General features: G+C 38.8%; 1 protein-coding gene across 1 annotated transcript in view; it reads right to left on the bottom strand.

Annotated features, from left to right (window-relative positions):
- The window catches only part of HMCN1 (hemicentin 1), a 495,740-nt gene that overhangs the window by 464,027 nt on the left and 15,312 nt on the right, over positions 1–16,401 (bottom strand). Inside the window, exons 2-5 of the mRNA XM_053909192.1 lie at positions 10,672–10,787; positions 9,045–9,160; positions 3,723–3,881; positions 3,185–3,337 (exon numbers count right to left, since the gene is read on the bottom strand). The gene's annotated coding sequence lies outside the window, so the exon portion shown is untranslated. The remainder of the gene's footprint in view (positions 1–3,184; positions 3,338–3,722; positions 3,882–9,044; positions 9,161–10,671; positions 10,788–16,401) is intronic.

The raw sequence follows: 16,401 nt of genomic DNA, 5'->3' as shown, positions 1-16,401 counted from the left end.
CTGTGACAATAACTGTATCTATAGTAAATTACCTAACTCCATACCTTCATTTATTCCACCATAAAGACTAAAAATGATGGGGCACCTTGGTTGAGCATCTGACTTTGGCTCAGGTCATGATCTCGCAGTTCGTGGGTTCGAGCCCCATGTCAGGCTCTGTGCTGACAGCAAGGAACCTGGAACCTGCTTTGGATTCTTTGTCTCCCTCTCTCTCTGCTCCTTCCCCACTCATGCTCAGTCTCTCTCTCTCTCTCTCTCTCTCTCTCTCTCTCAAAAATAAATAAACTTAAAAAAAAAAAGAAAAGAATGATAGTACCTATGTAATCAGGATTAAATGATCTATCTTGGTAAATGTTCCAGGAGCACTTGAAAAGAATATTTGTTATTGGGGAGAATGTTCTATAAATGTCAATTAGGTCAAGTTGTTCAATAGCATTATCCCAGTCTTTCATAACTTTACTGGTTTCTGCCTATTCTGTCAGTTTTGGACAGTGGTATTGAAATTGCTGACTATAATTGTGGACTTGTCTATTTCTTAGTGCAGTTCTGTGAGTTTTTGCTTTATGCATTTTGAAGCCCTATAATTAGATGCATAAACATTTAGAGTTATATCCTCTTAACTAATTGACACCTTTATCATTATGCAGTTATCTTCATTATCCCTGGTAATATTATTTGCTCTGAAATATATCTGGCGATAATAATGTAGCCACTCTAGCTTTTTCAATTTGTATTAGCATGATTTATCATTTTCTATCCTGTCACTTTTACCCTATTTGTGTCTTTACATTAAAAGTGTGTTTCCTGTAGTCACCATACAATTCAGTTGTGCTTTTTTTTATGTAATCGAATAATCTCTGCCTTTTAATTGGGCTGTTTAGACCGTTTACATTCAATGTGATTATGGATGTGGTAGGATTTAAATCGATCATCTTGGTATTTCTTTCCTATTCTCTTGATTCTTTGCTCTTTTCTTCCTTTTTTTATGCTTTCTATTGGATGTATTGATCACAATCTTCCTTCTAGGAATAGCACTACTTCACGTATAATAAAATAACCTTAGAATTGTATATTTCCATTACTCCTCTCATGACCTTTTTGTTGTTGTCATCCATTTTATTTTACATTACTATATTTTATTTTCTTTTATTCTAAATGTTTATTTTTGAGAGAGAGAGAGAGAGTGAGAGAGAAAGAGGCAGAGTGTGAGCGGGAGAGGGGCAGAGAGAGAGGGAGACACAGAATCTGAAGGAGGCTCCAGGCTCCTTGCTGTCAGCACACAGCCTGACACAAGGCTCAAATCCATGAACCATGAGATCATGACCTGAGCTGAAGTCAGATGCTCAGCCGACTAAGCCACCCAGGGGCCCCTACATCACTGTATTTTAAACCTCACACTACACTGATGTTGTTTTGTTATTTAAATAGTCAATTACCTTTTAAAGTGATCTAAACAATAAGAAAAAAGTATATTTACCGATGTACTCACCATTCCTGGTGCTCACCATTCCTGAAGTATATATATACTTCTCTGTATAGATCCAGATTTACATGTGATACCATTTTTCTTCTGCCTGAAGGACCTGCTTTTATGGTTCCTGTAGTGAAGTTCTACTGGTGGAAAAAATCTTTCACTTTTGTGCATTTGAAAGTCTTTATTTCACCTTTGTTTTTGAAAGCTATGTATATATATACGTTTTTTTTCTGGGTAGTATATTCTACATGGATAGGTTTTTATTTTTCTTTCAGTACTTTAAAGATATTACTCCACTATCTTCTTGCTTGCCTTGTTCCCAGTAAGAAATCTCTATCGTATTTACATTTGTTACTTTATATGATCTGTATCTTTTTTTCTTTAATGCATTCAAGAGTTTTGTTATTACCACTGTGTTTAATCAGTTTGAATATGATGTGCCTTGGTGTGGCTCCCCTCATGTTTCTTGGTTTCTCCCCTCGTGCACCTAGGGATTATCAAGCTTCTCGTACCTGTAAGTATATGTTTTTCATCAAAACTGGAAATTTTGGTCTTCATTTCTTCAAATATCAATTCACATATATGAGGCCATCTGAAGTTGTTGCACAGCTCACTGATGCTCAGTTCATTCTTTTTAATTCTTATTTTCTTTTCTCGTTGGGTTTCATTTTTTGACAGTTTCCATAGCTATTTCTTCAAGGTCTTTTCTTCTCCACTGTCTATTCTATACTGTCATGTTCAGTGTAATTTTTTAATGTTTATTTATTTATTTTCTTTTTGACATAGAGGGAGAGACAGCAAACCAGGGAGGGGCAGAGAGAGAGGGAAAGAGAAATCCCAAGCAGGCTCCACATGGTCCTCGCAGAACCTGATATGGGGCTCAAACCCACAGACTGCAACATCATGACCTGGGCAGAAACCAAGAGTCAGATGCTCAACCAAATGAGCCACCCAGGCACCACCCCCCACCCCCCATTCAGTGTGTTTTCCATCTCAGACGTTGTAGTTTTCATCTCTAGATTGGATTTGGATTTATTTATATCTTCCATATCTCATTTTTAGTGTATGAATATATGGAATACACTTAGAGTAACTGCTTGAAGGTCCTTAATTGGTAATTTTAACATCTGTATCAGTTCTGCATCACTTTCAACTGATTTTTGTCTGCTTGTTACAGGTTGCTCTTTTTTTTTTTTTTTTGCTGCCTTTCGGGCCTCATATTCTTTGACTGGATGTCAGACACTGTGAATTTCACCTTTGGGGTACAGGTATTTTTGTATTCCTATAAATATTCTTGAGCTCTTTCCTAAATTATTTGGAAATAGTTTGATCCTTTTGGGACTTACTTTTAAAATTTGTTAGGTCAGACCAAAGCAGTATTCATTTTAGAACTAGTTATTCCCCGTTACTGACAAAGGCCCATCTGTCACTGTACCAGTACTCTGTGAATCATGAGGTTTTCCAGTCCGGCTGGTGGGGACAGACCTGTTCCCATCCCCTTGTGAGTGTGGGCACAGTTAGTTACCTTTATTCCTTTCAAGTGGTTCTTTCCTGGGCCTTAGCCAATTTTCTCACATGCATATGCTGGTCAGTACTCAGCTGAATATTTAAGAGGGACTCCATTCAGATCTCTGGAGTTTTCTATCTACATAGCTCCTTCAGGTTCTCTCTCCTGCAAACTCTAGCTTCTTAGTGTCCTTGGACTCTCACCTGTATCTCCTCAACTCTCAGCCTGCTGGGTTCCACCTTGCTTCTGCCTCTGTACATCATGACCTGGAAACTCTCTGAAAGTGGGAAACTGGACCAATTATAAAACATGCCTCATTTGTTTCCCATCTCTCTGGAATCATGGTCTTTCTTAGCCTGAGAATAAAATGAAAGAATGATTATTCTTCATTTAGCCCAGTGCCTAGCAATGCAGCAAGCTCTCAGTAAAAGTGAAGTATTATTACTACCCTTGCATGTATTTGAGGATACTGTTTGGAAGTTTGAACCTAGGTACATATGCACCGGGGACACAATGCTTTGAAAGAAACAGATAAGTAGAGAGCTTTTTTTTATTTGTTTGTTTATAGAAGGTCTTTTATAGCTTCACTAACACCCTGATATCTAAGTGAGTGGTAGCACTGAGGGACTTGCTTAGGTCCACTGGGCATGGTGGTAGGGAAAGAGGGTTAAGAAAGAAAAGGAATATTCAGTGTCTCAAAAAGCATTTGTGCTTTGATATGTATATATGTAGAATACATACATTTATCTTCCATAATCCCAGATGCATGTCTCCACTTTAGTCTCATGTAATTGATGACAACATGATTTGTGACACTGGAGAAACACACCTGGGCTCTTCTACTCCTTCTCAATAAAGTTTGATCTCTGTTGAAATGCAGGCCTCTGGAGACAAGGTAGCCTGTGGGCAGAAATCTTATTTACACTTTAAAATAAACAAGTCCCTGAAAGCAGATTTTGGCAGGCAGTCAGCAGAGAATACCAAGAATACACATTGGGAGAAAGTGGTTAGGCTAGGAAGAGGGCATGGCCCAGGGTGGGGGTAGGAAGGGTTGGGCAAAAAAGACAGTCCTGCTTAAGTCAGAGTATTGCCCAGAAATAACAATATATCCGAGCTCATTTCTTGCTTTTGTTATTAAAAACAGTCTCTATGAGGTTGGAAGGAGCACTAGTCTGTGAATCCAGTCTTGCTTTAGCCACTAATTATCACAAACACATCATACTAAACAATTTGGAAAATTAACTTCAGCTCTAAAATTCTGTGACAGTCTTGGCGGAAGTTCCCCAGAATGCAGAGCCTGAGATGAAGGTAAGGGTATGATTCTCAGGCTGCAGGCATGAAGGATAAGAGGAATGAGGTAGGGAAGAAAGGAGAGCCAGTGTAAGAGTACATTACAAAGATGGCCTCTGCTATAAGCCACTGGTTACTGGGTCCCATGGAAGTTGAAAGCCCTGATGTTAGTTGTCTCAAGACTGTTGTGAAGGAGAAAAGGGAGTGGGTATGATAAAAGGGGGAAGTACTTGCTCATTAGCTCCCCTTCTCATTGGTCGATGACTTACCTCATGGGGCCCAAACAACCCCACATTTTTGGGTCCCACATACATGGATGCTAATCTGATTTCCTTGGCATCGTGCCCCAAAACATCAGTACAAAAGCCCTGGACAAGAGACAGGAAACGTGTAGGAGATGCCTGAGGGAAGACGCTATCAGGTTGTACCTGCCTGAAACTGGTGGGAGCTTGGATCATATCCTGAGGTCATATAAAGATACTAGAGGAATTGAAGCTAAAGAGAAAAAAAAAATAGTTATATTTCAGCAAAGTCACTCAGACAATGAGTGAGAAATGGAATAAAAGAGGCAAATTGGGGGAAAGGACAAAAATAGGAGTAGGCTGCAGTAATAATATTATTAACAACATTCTTCACCTAAGGAAACTGAAACGTGGAGAGTTGAAGCAATTTGCCTAAGGCTGATGTTAATGAACAGTAGAACCAGAACTTGAACCCTGGCAAACTGATTGCCACGCCAGTGCTCTCCACTGCTTCCCAATGCTGCCCTCAGCCTGTAAATTTTGAGGGCTCATGAACTAAAAATAATAGCCACAGATAAGACAAGGAGAGACTGGGAGAACAATATCAAAATTATTATTATCATTCAGTTGCTTTTTATGAAGAGATCTGCATAGTAGCACCAAAGAGGCACAGTCAAAAAATGCTCTTTAAAGGCTCTGGGGACAGAGACAGGGACAAGAGGAAAAAGTGAAATAATTTTTTTTATTTACTGGGAGCTGGTTTGGTTTATCTATCCTATCATAGATCTATCCTAGACCATCCTCCCACTCCCAAATTCCTCCAGGAAGCCCTAGAAGATCCAGGAGATAGGACTTGGCAGTGGAGAAGAGATTAGCTCCTCCTGCAGATTCATATACGATGGCAGACTTTGTGGTACCATATAGCAGATTGTAGAACATCTCCAGTGTCATGCTAACGATCAAAAATCTCTTTACATCACCGGTTCTCATCACTGTTAACCTTGGAGGAAGGGGGAAATACAAAAAGGTGACATCTTTTTTTTTTAGTGTTTATTTATTTTTGAGAGCCAGGGAGGGGCAGAGAGAGAGAGACAGAGAGGGAGACACAGAATCCAAAACAGGCTCCAGGCTCTGAAATGTCAGCACAGAGCCCAACGTGGCTCGAACCCACGAACCATGAGATCACGACCTGAGCCACAGTTGGACACTTAACCTACTGAGCCACCCAGGCGCCCAAGAAAAGGTGACATTTTTTTAAAAAGTAATGTGGCTCATTTATAGCGAAGTCAATACTAAAATCTTCTCTCTGGGGGCACCTGGGTGGCTCAGTCAGTTAAGCACCAGACTTCAGCTCAGGTCGTGATGTCAAGGTTCATGAGTTTGAGCCCTGCATCAAGGTATGTGCTGACAGCTCAGAGCCTGGAGCCTGCTTTGGATTCTGTGTCTCCCTCTCTCTCTTCCCCTCCCCCACTCACCCTCTCTCTGTCTCTTTCTCAAAAATAAATAAACATAAAAAAAGAAAAAAGTTTTAAAATCCTCTCTCTGATTCAGTTTTCTCTCTTGAAATTCTTCTTCCTGCCCTAGACAGGATAAGATCCTGCTTGCTGGCTAAGTATTTCAAGTGATCACCTAGTTGGAAGCATTTGTCACACTAGGCCTAATAAAGCGTAGCTCAGAAAAACATTGGCTTAAAAGAATGAGTGCTGCAGAAGATTGCCATAAAGCAGTGGGTACATACACCGCTTTCTAATAAACTGTCTCCTGCAAATCACTAGATGGTGTGATGTTGTCCTCAATGAATGATCTTTCCCAGAATATCTGGTTCTGTATGTAATGAGGCTCAGGATTATTTTATGTTTATTTTAGCACATTTATACAGGATAGGTAACTTGTTACTACAACTGAATTAAAAGCAGAATACTTTTGTACCAACTCTAATGGTTATATTTGGTACTGCTATGAAACTAAAAAAAAAAAAAAATTAAAGTTAGGTTATTTTTTCTTCTCTTGTCTCCCTTAAGAAGGCAATAAAAGAATGGAAAGCCATTGTGTTGTAACTGGAAAATTAATCACATCAAATATTCTCTTATACTAATCAAGTTAAAAGTCTAGAATTAGCTTATATAAAACAGATGTTTACATGCTTATTCTCTTTTGGTACTAATGTCAAGAGAAGAAAGCACAGAATAACTATGTCATGGCTTGCTTTGGGGAATGTAATGCTCTGCTTTTACTTTTTGTAATAAAGCCACAAAGCCTGTGGTCAGCAAGGGGGACAGCCCCAGAAGGAGGAAAAGCACCAGGGGCCTAGTCTCTGACTCCTTACACAGTCAAAATTCCCATAGTCTGTAATGGAATGGGGAGTAAGCTGTCTAAGGAAAAGAAAACTGGCTCCCAGAGGGGGAGAAGACACAGGCAACATGTGTCTGGTAGCTTGTCCAAAGGGAGCCTCCCTTTTGGCTCAGCCAGTGTCCTAGTTCTCTAGGACTTGTGATTCTGGTTTGTGTTTCAGTTGTGATCTTCTCTATAAGGACCTCAGCTATCCACCCTTTCCCAAAATAAAGACCAAGAGACCTACAAGCTGTCCTCATGCTGCTTGAGAAAGATCGTTAAAAGTCTAAGTGAACACTTAATTGAAAGAGCCTGAACCAAGAATCCCTTTTCCTCACTTCCTGAAAAAAAATGTTGAAGAAATTAAAATGTATCCTTAATGACCCCTCTCCAGATGTCCTCCCACATGTCCATCCTCTCTTACAGGTAGCTTCTGTCCCCACAAAGTCAGGGCCTTGGCATATCCATACATCCAGTCTCTTCTGCCACCTCATCCCAATTCAAAAGCTAGAAAGGATTTTAGACATCATTTTTCCACCCTAGGGCCTTCATTTTACAGAGAGAAACTGAGGCCCAGAGAATGACTTGTCCAAGATCTCATAAACTTTTGCAGTAGTGCTGGCAGTCGGCTTCAGACTGAAACCATTACTCTTGCACGTCACCAGATGAACTAGCTAGTGATCATTGAGTACTTACCACGTCCGAGGCACTGTTAAGTGCTGTCCATGTACGAACACATTTAATTACCTTTAATTCTTACTCTAAAAACCATGAGGTTGCTAATAGAATGATCCCTGTTTCACGGAAGAGGAGATTGAAGATGAAGTTCACACAAAGAAGTTAGATCATCTGTCATGATCCTCACATCTTCTTGACCTCTTCACTTTTATTCTCCTCCCTTTGTCTCCTATCCACACTGTCCCTATTATTTTACAATAAAAGTGAAAATTCGAATAATGAGACTTTGAAATATATCACTGCTTTATAGTGTACTTCAGAGTCTTGTCATTAATATAATAATACCCACACCATATAGGCCTTTCCAGGAAAAAAGAAATGATACTATAGTCTTGACTTATTTTGCTTTGTGAATTGTCCATGAAGCATTCTTCGGCCTTGAATGAGTTTTCCCTGCATGTAAGCCTATTTCTGAGCTCTCTCCCTCATTATTTATCAGTTCAAACTAATTTTATATTTTCCCCACAATGCTATGAATTCCTTGAGAATAAGGGCTGTTGATTCACTTTTATAAGCCCATAGTGCCCAACATACTGTAGGAATTCAATAATACATAATGGACTGCTGAATGTATAATGATTAATAATAATGATAATAATAGTAACAGCCATCTAATGAGTACTTTAACATATACCTGAATATATGAACTCATATGCATGAATAGTCACAATAACCTTGTAAGATAATATTACTTAACTATTTAAGAGACAAGCAAAATAACTCAGAACATCAAGTAACTTGCCCCAGATCACATCAGTAGTATATGGTACAGCCAGGAGTAAACCCTAGGTCTTTGAGCCCTCTTTTCAATACACTCCATTGCCACCATGCAAAATAATTTTATTACTAGCCTGAATATGACATTCTTATGAAAATATTCTGCAGGGAAAATTAATCATATTTATAAGGCTAAAATAATTGGTTAGAATCTTATTTTATCTTTTACATGTTTATTTTTGAAAAAGTGCGTGCACGCACGCACGCACACACACACACACACACACACATGCAAACGCACCAGTGGGGAAGGGGCCAAGAGAAAGGGGGACAGAGGATCCAAAGCAGGCTCTGTGCTGACAGCAAAGAGCCTAATGTGGAGCTCAAACTCACAAACCGTGAGATCATGACCTGAGCCAAAGTCAGACGCTTAAATGACTGAGCCACCCAGGCACCCCTAAACCATCTTTTTTTTTTTTTTTAATTTTTTTAACGTTTATTTATCTTTGAGACAGAGAGAGACAGAGCATGAATGGGGGAGGGTCAGAGAGAGGGAGACACAGAATCTGAAACAGGCTCCAGGCTCTGAGCTGTCAGCACGGAGCCCGACATCGGGCTCGAACTCACGGACCGCGAGATCATGACCTGAGCCGAAGTCAGCCGCTTAACCGACTGAGACACCCAGGTGCCCCTAAACCATCTTATTTTAAACCATCTTATTTATGCAAAAATTATCTTTACTTACCTCCAGAGAGATAATTAAAAAGTTGTAGAAGTAAGGACAATTTAGCAGTAAGTAGCTTTAAAAAACGTTTTCCAAAAAGGGAATGGCATAAAGCTGTGACTTATCTAGTCACTCACCTGTTGATTAAAAGGAAACATCCATTAGTGCCTGTGACCAGTCCCTATTAACCATCAGGGGCTATGAAGAAGGGGAAGATTGATGTTCCAATATGGATTTACTTGATAGTGAAAAATATGAAAAGTATGAAAGTGTAGTTCGGGTGGTAGATATAACCCATTTTCTATTTTCACCTTTATTCTAAGTCTGATTTTTTTTTTTAAGGGTGAAATCTTTCTTCTCTTTTTATACACCTTCCTCCCATATCTTCAAAGTACGGGCTTTCCTAGGCTAAGGCTTTGATTACAGATGTAAAGAGTGTCCGAATTCAGGGAGGGGAAAGAGCTTTGAAAATCAGAAAACACCTACTATTCCAGACAGCTGGGAATCTGTCCTAATTTTTAAAAACAGAGGAAGAATTCTAACTTCTTATCTTACATTCCAACATTGACCAACTCTCTTTATCAGAATATTTCCCCCTTATATTTCTTCTAATATAATTTAAGACTCTCTTCTTTTTCCGTTTTCAGAAGAACTACAGCTGGTCACAACCTTCCACATATTTTTTTTTTTACACCAATTAAAGAAAGAGGAAAAGTGTTGATTTCAATAACAATAAACTGGATTCAACTTTTTGCCTTCACTTTTTAATTTAAATATCTTAGTCTTATTCAAAAAAACATTAATCAAAATAAAATAACTAATTCCAGGTTCCTCTAAGGATATAAGGGAATATATCATGAAAACCAATTTTCTTTCTTTGTTTCCTATTTATTTTCAGCCTACACTCAGTTAAAAATCCAGTTTTATGGGGTTTTTTTTAATGTAAGTAAAAAGGAAGCCAATGTTGGGGCACCTGGGTGGCTTAGTTGGTTAAGCATCCGACCCTTGATCACAGCTCAGGTCATGATCCCACAGTTTGTGAGATCCAGTAGAAGCCAACTGAAAGAACTCCCAGTGGTCAAATCTGGAACAATTTATGAGCAACAAAATAACAAAACATCAAGGGGCGCCTGGGTGGCTTAGTCGGTTGAGGGTCTGATTTCGGCTCAGGTCAGGATCTCACAGTTTGTGAGTTCGAGCCTCGAGTCAGGCTCTGTGCTGACAGCTCAGAGCCTGGAGCCTGTTTCGGATTCTGTGTCTCCCTGTCTCTGCCCCTTCCGCACTCATGCTGTGTCTCTGTCTCTCAAAAATGAATAAACGTTAAAAAAAAAACCAAACATTGATTATAATCCACAGTGTGAAATAAATATCGCAGAGCCCATTAGGATACAAATACTGAACAAATAAACAAGTAAATGACTCTTCTATGCAGAAGAGTTCTAAATAATATAGGTACATAACCCCATGTCAAAAAGATGGAAGATAAATACCTACCCCTCAAACGTGGGCTGCACATAGTGACTACCCCTCAAGAATACAGTAAAGAAAGGGGGGTAATAACTTTACAGGGGAGAAACCCGGCCAGTGCTAACTCCACCACGTGATCAAGGTTAACATCAACAATGAGAAGTTAGTTGATAGCACATACTCTGGATATGATGTGATGAGAAAAGCATCTGTCGTCTTCCTTCCAAGAATAGCCTCAAGACTTCTTGTCATGGTCTAGAGAATCCTAATGTGCGATATGCTATCCTGGATGGGATTCTGGAACAGGAAAGGAGTATTCGGCAAAAGCTGAGCAAACATGAACCAAGTGTGGTGGAATTCAGTTAATATTTAGTTAATATTGGTTCACTAGGTGTAACAAATCTATCAGAACAATGAAAGATGTTAATACTAGGGGAAAATGGCTAAAGAGCATAAGGGAACTTTCTGTACTATCTGTGCAATTTTTCCATAAATCTAAAGCCATTGTAAAATAAAAAGGCTATTTATAAAACAAATAGCAAAAGTAGCCCCCAAACCATTTTTAATGAGGCATGACTATGATAGGATCAAGAAATCCAACTAATTTTTATTAGTCATTTGCCATTCACAAAATAAAATGAATTAAATAATTCATGGTAATTCGTGAGTGTATTTTACCAGCAGAGTCATGTCTTAAACTTAAAAGACTGAACATCTGAAAGAAATTCTATTGGGCCTATTGGAAATCAGACTAAAGGCATTATATAGCATAAATAAACATTGAAAATGTACCCTAAAGCAATAACGCTACTGTCGCTCACTGCCATATGGCAAATGAGGCATTGCTGCTTAAGCAAAGCTTAGAAAGTACGGTGTTACTACTGAAACACTGGGGATGGAAGAGATCCATGATTATTGAAAAAAGAAAAATTCTATAATAAATTGTAACTACTACCTCCATCAGAACAGCATGCTAATGAAACCAGAGTAATTAGCATGTGCACCACTTAGTTTGACTATGGTGTTGGTGACCAACTCCAGCCCAATACCAGCTTGTGAACTTGTAGCCACTAGTCAATGTGGTACGAGAGTGTGCCAAGAGAGCATAAACCTAAACCTTCCCTGGAAAAACTGCTTAAACAGAACACCTTATTGATGACAGATCAGGTGTGTTATTTTCTTACAGAACTTGAGCTGCATTAGCCTGTAAATGACCCTGGTGGGCAAACTTTGCTGAGATTTGATGGACAAAATCTTAGCCAAATTCTTCCACTCACACTGCGGCTAATCCCAAGTCCCTCAGTAGAGGATTTTCTGTACTGCATTGAAAGCATCTCTGTAAATTTCTTTTGCTGTGACTTATAGGCTGGCCAAAAAGCTAAACATCAAGAGTGCACAGAAAAAGGTTTCTTCCCACTGGACTTGTAGTTTATGCCTTAAAGTTGGTTTTTTCTAAACACAAATGCACAATGAATTATTGGAAACATGAAAACTCATTCAATCATCCCCAAAGGGTATTTTTTAATGCTAAATATTTAGCTATATGCTGAAACAGTATAAAATTAGAACCATATTTAACAGATGTTGAAAAAAATGGCATTGTGCCAACTAATTCAAACTCCTAACATTGCTGCTATCATCCTACGTAAGCACCAAATAATCAGTGATGAAATAACTACACACCAACATTGACAAAATAAAATTCGGAGATATCCAGTGTGTAACACATGCACACTGAGTCACAATTTGTGTTATATCTTTCAACTGAGTACAGCCTAAAGAAAATCATAGTCTCGGTGTTTGTGACTTTAGTTCTCTCAAGTGGCTCATTTCACCCAACCAGCAATTAATCAATAATACTTTAATTTTCCTAATCTTACTTTTCACAAATCCAGTATCTTTACCAACTTAAGTAAGCCTCAGAACTCTCCTATGGAAAATTCAGGAATAGCGTTTGTCTTCCACTAATGCAAAGCTATGAAGACTAAGCTCATCGATTTAAGGCTGCCCTAAAACTTGCAGAAAGGCCAGAAACTAGTTTCCAAGGTGGTAACAGAAGCATTCAGAGAAACCATGTGCAAAAAATGATTGCATTCTAAATGGGAGGGAAGCATGAGAAGTTTTCATCCCTACCCTCAGCTTCCGCCCCAACCTGTGTGTGTATATTTGATCAGCATTTATTACTTGTAAGTCATTCAATGGACAGTCGCGGAGAACCTTCTCTATGTTAGACACTAGGAAAATACCATGAAGAGATGGTAACCTCCCATTCACATTATAAGCAACAAAAATGTAGAGCTTTTGTGAGTGTTCTAGAGTTTTCATTAATTCTTATCAGAGATGTTGGAGTTTTAATAATCAACATTATGTCTTATCTTTGCTTCTACTATGTGACTAGTCTTATTTGCGTGGAACAACAACAACAACAAATTACAACCCGAGATTTCTACTAAATAGGTATTTTATTCTTAATAGTTTAGGATCAGAAGAGGTATTAGGAAAAGTGTGAGAACTAATATTGCCCTCTGCTGGCAGATCCCTCAAGTAAAAAGCATTGTATTTGTTTTGCCATTTTACCCTATTCACAGTCTCTGGGATACATTTTGTCATTAAGAGATTGGGGCTTGCTTCTTATAAGTAATATTTGGAATTCCTTCTGAAACAAAGTCCAAAGTGGCTAGGCAGTGATGGTAATCACTATCAACACCAAAATAAATACTTTTTAAACTATAACTCTACCGACATGATAAGACATTGTCTCACAGCCTAGTGGTTCAAAATTCAGGGACATCTTAATCTTACTTTATTGACCCTGAATCTAATCATCCAAGACTCTCTTGGCTTCTGCTAACTAGGTAGCTCTGAAATTTGAGTAACTCACAGAATAGACAACTATGCCTCTCTTTTGACCATTGAGGTGTATGAACTTGTTCCAGTTAAAACTTCAGATGTGGCATGAGGTTTGGAGATGGGGATCTTAAGATCTTTGTAGACACTCTTAGTTTTAGATGATCCTATGTTAATATACTGAGAGGCTTAATAAAATAAAGCTCTTTGTTAGATTTGAATCTTCTTGGGATTTGCTTCCATTTTTTTAAATGAGTTTCTCTTTTTTGATAAATGTATATGAATTCAAGAAGATTTTGTTGGGTGCCTGGGTAGCTCAGTTGGTTAAGCATCTGACTTTGGCTCACGAGTACAAGTTCCACTTTGGGCTCTGGGCTAACACTTCGGGGCCTGGAGCCTTCTTCAGATTCTGTGTCTCCCTCTCTCTCTGCCCCTCCCCTGCTTGTGCTCTCTCTCTCTCTCTCTTTCTGTCTCTTGCAAAAATAAATAAACATCTTTAAAAAAGAAGGTTTTGTTGTGAACAAGTGCTCTCTTATTGCATCTTTGTATCTCTAGCACTTAGCTCAGTGTTGTATATATAATACATATTTAAGAAAGGCTTGTTGAATGGGTAAATGAATTGGCCTATTTCCTTTACTATGTTTAATGAAATAAATCCTTATTTCACAATAAAATGCTCAAGGTGGAATGTACGGTATGTAGGAGAACATATGCTTTGGAGTTGGACAGACTTGGACTTAAATCCTAGATTTGATACCCAGCTGAGTGGTAAGAAAGCCACCTGATGTCACCAAGCTGCAGTTTTCTCATCTGTAAAATAAGAAACACTCTACTTTCTTCCTGTGTTGTTGTAAGGGATTATGTGAGATAAAATATATGAAGTGTCTGGCACATAAAGAGCTTTGAAAAATTTCATTCTCTTCCTTTTTTCCTTTTCCGTTTAGGTAAATTGCTAACTTTTTTTTTTCTTTTTTAATGCTTACTTTTTTTTTTTTTTTTTTTTTTTTTGCTAGAGTGAGAGACAGAGCAAGAGCAGAGGAGGGACAGAGAGCGAGGGAGATACGAAATCCAAAGCAGACTACAGGCTCCAAGATGTCGGCACACAGCCTGTCCCAGACTCAAAACCCATGAACTGCAAGACCATGACCTGAGCTGAAGTCAGAAGCTTAACCTACCGAGCCACCCAGTTGCTCCATCTTTTTAATCAGGACTGTAGAACAAATTATGTTCTACATATGTAGAACATCCATTTTGAGAAGAAAATCAAGGAAATGTGTTGTAATTACACTATTCATTTAAATTTCCAAACCTTTGTTTTCCCACCAGGAATACGAATATGTATACAGTGGTCCCTCCTTGGAATGTGCTCCAAGACCCCCAGTGAATGCCTAAAATCATCGACAGTATCAAGCCCAATATATACTATGTTTTTTCCTATACCTAGCTACCTATGATAAAGTTGAATTTATAAATGAGGCACAGTAAGAGATTAACAATAATAAGTAATAACAAAACAGAACAAGCATAATAATTTATTGCAATAAAAGTTATGTGAATGTGGTCTCTCTCTCAAAATCTGTTACCGTACTGTACTCACCCTTCTTTTGAAGATGTACAATGATAAAATGTCTACGTGATAAGATGAAGTGAGAGAAATGACAGCAGGCATTGTCACCTAGCACAAGGCTGCTATTGACCTAAGGATTCCTCAGAAGGAAGATTACCTGATTCCAAACCACAGGTGACTATTCGTAACTGAAACTGCAGAAAGCAGTTTCAAAACCAAGGATATGGAGGGACTGCTGTATATAAGCTCCCATATTTTGCCTGCTTTAGAGCTTCTTCTGACTTTAAAGTAGGCTACCAATGGTAGAAAAGGTACTAGCGGGATTTATGTTACTTACCAGCATTTTCCACTTATGTGAAAGTGGAGAAATTATAACGCCTTCCATGAGATTAAGGATTTGCAGGTTTCAAAATGCTTTAATCTGTACTCTCTTCCTTCACTCTGACATTAGTCCCATTTTAAAGCGAAGGAGATTGAGAGGAGAGAAAGGGGACTGCCAAATGTGGGAAATAAAACCAGAAGTCCCGTGTTCTGACTTGTCCAGAGCTCATTCCTGACCCATCTGGATGCATTGTATTGTGCGTTCGCCTCAGGAGCTACCATTACATGCTCACCAGTGCTCCCTGCCCTCCACTTTGGGCATTGCATCCTGGAACCAAGCCCTCTCATGTTGCCAATGGGATTGCGGTCTACTAGTTAAAGGAGACAACCAAGTCATGAGTCCTGGGGCTCATTTTTTTGTTTTCTCAGTGACTCACAATGAGACATGTGAAGAGTTGTCTGGAAGTAACTACTTTTCCAGCGTCTTACAAAGCCTGAATGCCCTCGGTGGTATTTTTAACAATTCTGGGGAAGTTCTCAGTTTATTTTCAACATTAAAGATGCTACAGCAAGTGTGAGCAGAATGGAAAAGTTGAAGTTCTTGTCTGTAGGGCTACAGACTCAAAGTCTCCATTAGAAACAGCTGTGCCTGTAAGTTTTCTTCTGTGATGCATTTATTGACATTCTTGTTGTGTTGCCAGTGCTAGCTGGTGGCCAGCTGTTCTCATGATATTTTAATTAAAGAAGCTCCCACACTATCAAGAGATATTCTGTGCAAAGATGTACAACACCTGTCTGCTGCTGTTCCTGTACCAGACCTATCTCCATGTCTAGTCCCAAACAATATAATTCACTCTTACCCTTGCTGCCCCGCATCCCAAATAAAGTGTATTAAGCTGGGATCGCTGTACCTTTAAGGAAATTTTATCGCCCGGGAATTGTATGCAAAATTGAGTGTATGTATGTATGTGTGTGTGTGTGTGTGTGTGTGTGTATATATATATATATATATATACATATTTTTTTTTAAGAGGGGAAGGCTGGTACTTTGAACAGATTCTCAAATGATTCATTATCTGGAAAAGGGCTAAAGTAGATTGGTAAGATAGGAGACCCCTTTATATTAATTTTCTTTGGAAACAAAATAATTGTTTCTTGTCTTAAAAACCTCAGTCA

This window comes from Panthera pardus, unplaced genomic scaffold (assembly GCF_024362965.1).
Source record: "Panthera pardus isolate Hobbes unplaced genomic scaffold, ASM2436296v1 HiC_scaffold_21, whole genome shotgun sequence".
In the NCBI taxonomy this organism is placed as follows: Eukaryota; Metazoa; Chordata; class Mammalia; order Carnivora; family Felidae; genus Panthera; species Panthera pardus.
The sequence above is the reverse complement of the archived record's forward strand: the minus strand, read 5'-3'. Positions and strand labels throughout refer to the sequence as shown.